This window comes from Chinchilla lanigera, unplaced genomic scaffold (assembly GCF_000276665.1).
Source record: "Chinchilla lanigera isolate Chin_1 unplaced genomic scaffold, ChiLan1.0 scaffold00067, whole genome shotgun sequence".
Classification (NCBI taxonomy): Eukaryota; Metazoa; Chordata; class Mammalia; order Rodentia; family Chinchillidae; genus Chinchilla; species Chinchilla lanigera.
Window position 1 is genome coordinate 6,244,689 of NW_004955468.1, and position 9,124 is coordinate 6,253,812.

A 9,124-nucleotide genomic window follows, 5' to 3' on the forward strand; every position below is an offset into this window, starting at 1 on the left:
TGAAGGTCTCATCTCAAAACTTGCAGATGGTCACTTCCATTCATTTGCCACTGGCTAAAATTAATCATGGAGCCAGTCTCGGAGAAGTAAATGTCACCCATGATGAGGCCAAAACAGGAAACTCTGGTGTAGGTTAATGATTAAATCTACCCTGGAAAAGTATCATTTCATATCCTTCATGCCACTGATGGACAAAGGAATAGATTCAGTCCACTGCAGTTGCTGTAACAAAATATTTTAAACTCAGCATCAGAAAAACAACAGAAACTTAGTTCTCCAGGAATCCAAGATGGGGAGTCCAAGATCATGGTGCTGGTAGATTTGATGTCTGGTGAGGACCTGCTTTCTGGCCCATAGATGTCACCTTCTTACTGTGCCCTCACGTGGTTGGAGGGGCGAGTGGTCTTCCTATGACCTCTTTTATATGATCTCTAATCCCATTCTTAAAGGTTGCACTACATCACCTAATCACCTCCTAAAGGTCCCTTCTTCTAATGCCATCACCTTGTAAGCTACAATTTCAGCATGTGAATTTGGGAGAAATACAAATATTAAGACTTCTACCCTGAAAGTATTGGGGGAAAATCTTTCCCACCTTTCAGCTTTTCCTTCATTGCTTCTTTCCTGAGGGAAGAGAGATGACTGATCACTGGGCAGGGTAGGAACAGTGTGCTGCGGTCCCTGGCTGGGTGAGGTTATGGCAGGCTGCACACTCCCTGTAGCCTTCCCAAGTTGCTCTTTAGTGGCTGCAAGGCAAGTGCTCTTAGATCCTGCTTCCATGGAGCAGGTGCACGTTGGTCAGCAGATGCAGGACCTGCCTCTGTTTCTGTCCTCAGGATCAATGGATACACAGCTGCCCTGCAACTGGATGTAGTATAACTGGCTGGGTAAGCGGCCTGGGTCTAGACGGAGGCAGATAGGGAGACTGTGTAGTTCTCGATCAAATACAGCTCTACAAGCAGTCACTGGTTCAAATCTTCGTGCCTCCATTATCCCTGTTGTACTTTGCACTTATTTGAGGACAAATAGGGGAAGAGCTCTGATTATTATTTTTTTGGCAGATTCTGCCCTTGAAGAATCCTCACACTGGTGCAGGACCTGCTGTGACCAGGGCCCTGACAGCATTACATGCAGAGCATTCTTTCATACTGGGACTCACTGGGGTGCTGCCTCTCCCTTCTAGCCTCACCCCACATCAAATATTACTATGTCTACTGATTCATCGGTGTGGTGGACAGGTGGTACCCACACAGAAAGAGTATAGTCATAGAATTAACAATAATCTAGGCAATTGGGTCCATGAAGATATCCCAGTTAGATGTATCCGGCCAGGTTTTGCTCTGTATCTTTCTCTGTGTGGTTTGTTCTTCTATGTAGATTCTACTAATCATCATTGTTTTCCTGTTCTCTCCTACTGCCAGTGTCCTACACACCAGCTCCATGTTACTCTTCAGAGCATGCGTCTCCTCATCTGCAACATGCTAGTGAGAACAGGACCAATATCTTCTGATACTTGAGAGACTTCTGACACTTGGGAGACAGGAGGCTTTGCACCAGGAAGAAAGATCTGCCACGGTTGCATTATCAACCTAGTGTATGCTGTCTGTGAGGCAGAGACTGGCCGAGACTCAAGTTGCCTCTGGCCTTGTGCAGATGTGGGTCCTGTTAACCGAGGTCTTTCACCTTTGCTTACAGCCATGTGACGCTGCTTCTCTAAGCAGATTTGGGGGAAGATTTTTTCCATAAATCATGTTTATGTGTTACCAAGACCTTGTTTACTGGACGAGGGACAAGTGAAAGATGTCAGGATACATGTCTGGGGGGAAGGGGGAGAAGGGACACATTCAGGGAGTTTTGTTTGGTACCTACAAGATGGGAAGTGACCCAAGATTGCAGCTTCAAAGCTAAATGCAGAGTTATTTCATCAAGAGAAGGAGACGCTCCCAGACCGAGCAGGGCAAGGCTCCTCGTGCTGCATCCTCAAGTTGTGCAAGTCTGCAGGGACCTTATCTCAGTTACATCAAGAACTTCTGGCGGCAGCGCTCCATTGCCCAACCTCAAACCAGAAGACCTTGTGTTGAGCAGAGGGAGCAGAGCCTGAGGAGGAGGAAGTTGCTGGAAATCAAATGGTGTCTAATGGGTTTATGAAGCTCTCTCTGACTGATCCCTCTCGGCCGGAGCTGGGAGGAGTTCTTTGCTTCCTTGGGCTTCTAATGCCACCTGCAGAGCCAGGACACATGACCAGTGCTCTTTTTTTCCCCTTCACATCTTTTTTATTAGTCATATGGATTAATGGATTTCATTTTGGCAGATTTGTACCTTCCTACAGCATATATTACTTTTACCATCATTGCTCTGTTGTCCTGTCCCTCCCCTAGTTTCACAGTATTTTTATTTCACTATATAATGTAGATAGATAGACAGAGATATAGAGAGATAAGTAGATAGATAGATAGATAGAAAGATAGATCATTCCATCTTCCTTTTTACCCACCTTTGCACCCTTTGCCTTTCCTCCTTATTCCCTTCTTTTGGTCTAATAATACTCTCTGGTCATCTATTTTAGATTCCACATATTAGGGAAAGCCTTTGGTATTTATCTTCCTGACTCTGGATTATTTCCCTCAACATATTGATCTCCAGATCCATCCAGTTTTCTGTGATAATTTTTTTTACTTCTTTATAGCTGATAATACTCCACTGTGTATGTAGACCAGATTTTCTTTATCCATTCATTGAAGGCCATCCGTATTGCCTACTGTGAATTGTACTGAAATAAACAGGGGTGTGCTGGTGAATTCCTTTGCATATAGACTAAGGAGTGGTATGGCTGGATTAAATGATAGCTCTATTTTTTTCTTTTTAAATTTTTGTTGAACCACCATACTGATTTCCCTAGTTTGCCAAGCACTTTGATTTGAGAAAGGAAAGACACAGTGCTCAGAGTGTCTTGGAAAAATTTTACAGTCCATGGGAGGGCTCAGAACTAGACTCTGGCCAGTGAGCATCTGTCTGAGCCACACAATTTTTATGAAAAAATAAAATTTCATAACAAATTAATAAGAGAACAGTAATAGTTAATACACTGTTTTTTTTTTACCTTCAAAGTAGTTACTCAGAGTACAAGACATGAACAGAAAAGATTCTTACAAAAAAGAAACAGTTAATGATACAAAATTTTTAAATGAACTAAGATAAACTAGTAGTATAAATGAAACAATAGCAGCTTAATTTCTAATAGCCAGATTTTGGAAACAGAATATAAGTCCATCAACAGATGAAAGGATAAGGAAAATGTGGTGTTTATACACAATGGAATACTATGCTGCCATAAAAAGAGACAAATTCATAGATAAATGCACGCAACTTAAGAACATATTAAGTAAAATAAGTCATACACACAAGCTCAAATACTGCATTGTTTCTCCTATATGATAAATATATACAAATATACAAATAAAGAACAAAATAGAAGAAAGAAAGAAAGAAAGAAAGGAAATAGGAAAAAATTCAAATACTTCTCCAAATTACAAATTCCATTGTTTCAAAAATATTTTAATATATATCCAATATATGTCCTTTATAAAACTACCAGCCACTAGTATATAGGCATCTGAGTGAACAAAACAAATAAAATTCCCTGCTCTGATGGACCTTCCTCTCTAATTTCAGGAGATAAACCAAAACCCAAACCAAAAAATCCAAAAGATAATCAGGCAGGTCAGATTGTACAATGTACTGTAAGAAAAATAAAGCAGAGAGGCTCATAGTCAGTTCCACAGAGCAGGATATCAAAATATTAATACACGGCTAAAGGACTTCACGACAGGGTGACATTTTATCAGAGACACAGGAGGGAGGGAACGAGCACTGCAGGTAAATGAAGGAAGAACATTTCAAGCAAAGCAAAGGCTACAACAAATACCAGTGAAAGCCTTTTAGGTAGAGGGAAAATAAGACCAAATTGAAACTCAGATCTCTAAAAAGAGCTGAGGCTCACCGGAAATGGTAAATAAGTAATCACACAGTAAGTTTTTAAGGAGGAGAACTTTTTGAACACCTAGATATTGATGTAGATATAGGTAGATGTGTAGTTCAAAGCATCTATAGAACCTATACATGTATAGGGCAAAGGGGTGGGGGAAAGGGAAATGGAAAGAAGATATTCAAAGGTTCTTATATTACACATAAAGTGGCAGAAATAGTACATTAAAGTATGTTATAGAAGATCAATGCATGGCCAACCATAAGCAGTCACTAAAAAGTGAAATAAAGCAGTATACTTTTTTTTTATTGTGCTGGAGATCAAACCCTGGGCCTCATGAATGCTAGGCAAATGCTCCACTGTGGAACTGCATGCCCAAACTAATGATATATCTACAAAGCCCAAGGTAGAAATGAAGTTGAATACTAAAAACTACCCAATTAACTGAAAAGAAAGCAGAAGAATAAAAAGGAGCAAAGAACAGAGGAGATAAATATGAGACAAATGGGAAGATTAGTATACTCAAACCCTGCCATATTAATATTATATTAAATATAAACAGCCTAGCATACCAATGGAAAGCCAGGGAATATCAAACTTGATGAAGAAGAAAGATGTAAATACCTGATTACTGTTTTCCTGTGGAAATTCCTTCCATTTTGGAAATTTTATGTATTTCAGACAAGAAATTAGGAAAACAGGAAGGGGCTGGGGATTTAGCTCAGTGGCACAGCGCCTGCCTGGCAAGCGTAAGGTCGTGAGTTTGATTCCTGGTACTGGAAAAAAGCAAAAAAAAAAAAAAAAAAAAAAAAAAAAAAGGGGGGGGGAAACAGGAAAAATATAAATCTTGGGTGCAAATTAAGTATACCTATGATACTTGTTTTAAGGAATCTACTGATGTCAGCTGAAGAATAAGAGCAGAAAACAGTGAGATGCAGAGCCTAAGCTTAAGATAAACATTTATAGAAATCAAGGAAGGAGAGGGTTAGAGAGGGACAGCTGTTACATAACCAGTTAGGCTTAGTCTTAGCTGTTGCCTTCTTGTAAATATGTGTTTGTGGAGTACTCTGAAATAAGCCTAGGAACTGTTCTAAAATCTGAATTTGTGAAAGCAATATCAATTGCAATGGCCAAACCAAAATCAAGATAAACAACATACTGTTATTTTTAAAAAGAAAATAATCTTATATGAGTGAACATGTGACCTAAAAAACCCAATTTGAGGATGTTTAAGGATAGACACACTCTTAGCAAATCAACCAACATAGATGCAAAAATTAGAGAAATTTTCTACATTTGTAGTGTTTACCCTAAAATTGGTAAAGATTAGTGTATGGGACAATTAATATTTCACATATCTTAATGTTTTAAGTGATAGCTTTAGATATTAAATTTTATAGTATTCTTTTTCAAAATCTTAAATAATTTCATATGGCATAGATTTGGAATTATTATTATCTTTTAAAATACGTTCTATTATCAAACATGAGGTAAAGATTACCTCTATATATTACGGAAAATATCTATTTGTAACTATTAATGTTAGCAAAAAAAGTTATGAAAGTACAAAAAAATGTGAGTTAAGGAATTTAAGGATTACCATGGCATCTATTTTCCTTGTTCTTGAATACCAAAACTCAGTATTTATCTTAAAGAAATTTACTTTAAAAATAAATACACAAAAAATTTAAAAGTATAGTAAAAAGTATGCTATGCTAAAATTATTAGAAGAGGCTACCGTGAGTACATTAACATAAGACAAAGTAGATGTAAGTACAGACTATTATCAGAGATAAAAATAGATGTTTCGTACATATAAATCCTCAGATCTTAAAATATAACACACTTAAACATGTACACACAGAAATACATTTATTTTTCAGTTTGGACAAAGACATTAATCAGTGATAGACAATATGCTTAACCATTAAAAAAGCGTTATTGCATGGAAAAGGACAGGAATATCAGGTATATTTATAATATAATACAAACCAATAATAAAAAAGGAGATTTTTTTAAAAGCCCCAAATGTTTGAGGAAATATCAAAAAAATCAAAATGATTTGAGCTGAATGAACCTAGTATAACACATTCACGAGATACAAGTAAAGAAATTCTTTAGAGGAAAACATGATTTTAGAAAAAAGCCTTCTAAAATAAAAGACATAATCTTACCTTAATAGGTTAGATAAAAGAAGAGCAGATTAAAACCCAAATAAGTGAAAGAAAAAAAGTAATAAGAAGCAGAAATCAATAAAAAATAAAAATATACAAACTGTAGGAAAAAATCAGCTTAGCCGACAGTTGTTTGATTTGAATAAAATCAACAAATCTCTGTTATGAACATTATAAGAAAAGAGAAGATGTAAAAGAACAGGAAGAAGAGGACACCACACAAATGCTACTAACATTTAAAAGATAATAGAATATTATGAACAACTTAATGTAAATAGTCTCAACAAATTAGAAGAAATGAAAGACAATACAAATATGCAAATCCCACTAGAAAAAATAGAAATTTTAAACAGACTTACATATGAATAACAAGAAGAAGTAATTAAACAATACTTCACTATGAAAACTCTAACCCCAAAAAGCTGCACTGGTGAACTAAACCAAATATGTAAGTAAGTCTTGTTACATCTTGCATGAGGATTTTAAAGTCTGCGTTTGGTTTCAGGGATCAGACTAATGCAAGAACAAAGTATTACTAAAAGGGTTTGGAGCAAGCTTTATACTCAGAAGGGCTATACAGGCAAGCTTGGAAATTTTGTAGCAGGAAAGGATATCCAAACAAGCCACAGAGGCCCTGTGGTCCATTTATAGTCACAACCACTGAGTCCAGACATCACAGTCCATGCCAACACCACAGACGCTGCGCTCCAACCATCATGTTCTCATGGTGCTGTTGGTGGCTCAAATATTGAGGCTTGCGCACTTTGCTGGCACTGAATTCTGTGGAGTGTGGTCCGTGCAGTCTCCGATTGGTGGCTTTGCTGAGGTTAATTCAAAGACTCGTGGCCCTATGACGTGCAGCAAGGGGAGACAGGACATTAATGAGAACTTTGAGGTCAGTGGAGGCAAGTGGACTCTGCCTTTCAAAATGTGGAAGAGCTCATATATAGGAAACAAACACCAGAGTCTGGGGCAATTATAATGGCACATGCCTGGTCACACAAAGAAATGAGACAAAAAAATCATGTCTGATCAAAATTACCCTTTAAAATCCAAATCATAGTCAGGCAAAGGGGCAAATGTGTATAATCTCAGCACTCTGGAAGTCTGAGGCGGGAGGGCTGTATATTCGAACTCAGCCTGGGTAAATTAATGCCTTAACAAAACCTGACCCAAAATCCTATACAAAAAGAGCTGGGGATGTTGCTCATTGCAAAAACCCTAGGTTCAATCTCCAGGACTGCATAATAATAACAATACTAATTAAGAATAATTAATAATAATAATAATAATAATAAAAATAAAATCCAAATCATCACATTCTATGCTCATGAACAGACACGCTAATTTTCAAGAAGTCCAGCAGGACCAGGAGATTTTCTTCCAGAGTTGGAAAATATTTTTGCTACTTCACTTGAGTAATATGATATAGTTGCCCTGCATGCATTAATAGGCCATATAATATGCCATATATATAAATATATGCATATATAAGCGTACACAAAGTTAAATATATATGCGTGCATGTATGCATATATTTAAACCTTAAGTTTACACAAGGATAATGAGATGCTTATACTGTAACTGACCTAGAGAAAGGCAAAAGATATCAGCCACATCATTTAAATTATTATTTTTCTTTCTCCTCCCCTACAGCCTCCCAACCCTCCTCTTCTTACTCTTCCTCCTCTTCCTCTTCTCATATGAAGCAAAGAATCCCATTCACTTAATGTTTATATGATGGGACTCAGCTGTGCTCCTCTAGCTCCTTGGCAGCTGGGCAGAGATTTTATCAGCCCTTTCTTACATCATTCTTACCTCATGTTCTAGAATTTTTTAAAACACAACCACAAGACAGTTGACATTTTTGTTTTACAGATGGGAAAGCTGAGGTTGGTGGAGGGGAGGACTCGTCTGAGGTATCGTAGAGTGGCCCTGTCAGTCAGGACGAGGACCCAGATTGTTTTGGAATGCATCTTCTTGTGCATATTCTCACTTTCCAGGGTCCAGATCTTCAGGGAGGAGGCTGGAATCTCTTGGCATTAAGAGTCCCACAAAGCTATTGTTCTGAGTCTGTGTTCTGCTTCCTAGCCCTGTGATAAGAATATCCTAGAAACTGGATTTTTCTATAAAAAACCTTTCCCCATGTGGACTGTGTACTTTCTGGCTCAAATTCTCTTTGGCAGTTTCACAGTTTAAAAATACTTTGAGTATCTCTTTAACTTTGTTTCACCCTCTCGTTGCAAAAGTTCACTTTTCCCTTGTGTTTCCTCCAGGAATGCTTTCTACTCTGCTGGAAGGATCCACCTCTCTCTTTCTCCCTCTCGTAATTCTCCATTTTCTCTGTGCCTGCTTTCCATGGGCGGCATCTTTTCAAGCCTCATGCTTGGATTTATTCTCTTCAAGCTAACTACAACCATGAAGAAAGAACTTAAACTTTCTTTGTGGACTTTACGAACTCTTAATTAGATTCAAATATGAAAACATAAGCCCAGAAGATCTGGAAAAGTATCCCTGGTCCTGCCTCTCCGGAAGCAGATAAATATACCAGCTGATCACAACTCCATGAGGACCTTCTTTGGGTTAGGTGTGTTTAAAATGGTATGTGGGGGCTGGGGATTTAGCTCAGCAGCAAAGCGCCTGCCTGGCAAGCGCAAGGTCGTGAGTTTGGTTCCCAGTACCAGAGAAAAACCAAAAAAAAATAAATAAATAAATAAAATAAATAAATAAATAAATAAAATGGTATGTGGAAGGATTGGAGGCTGCCCTAAATAATGGTTAAACATTTCTAACGCTGCTATGACTCCTGTTTTATTAAAACTCAGATGCGGAGAGTCAATTTAATCATAGCCCTTAGCTCCATTATATATTGTCACCACTATCTATACAGGACCCCTCCCTCTGATTGTCTATTTGTTCCCTCTTAATCCATTCCCTTCCCCCTATAGGAAACAAGAGTCATGTG

The 9,124-nt window shown here is 37.9% G+C and overlaps 1 long non-coding RNA gene across 1 annotated transcript; it reads right to left on the bottom strand.

Annotated features, from left to right (window-relative positions):
* Positions 1 to 6,703: 6,703 nt before the first annotated feature.
* LOC102006117 lies at positions 6,704 to 7,939 on the bottom strand. Its single transcript, XR_263393.1, has 2 exons — positions 7,839 to 7,939; positions 6,704 to 7,007 (listed from the first exon to the last, which is right to left on the bottom strand). It is a non-coding gene; the product is annotated as an uncharacterized LOC102006117 (long non-coding RNA).
* Positions 7,940 to 9,124: the final 1,185 nt, after the last annotated feature.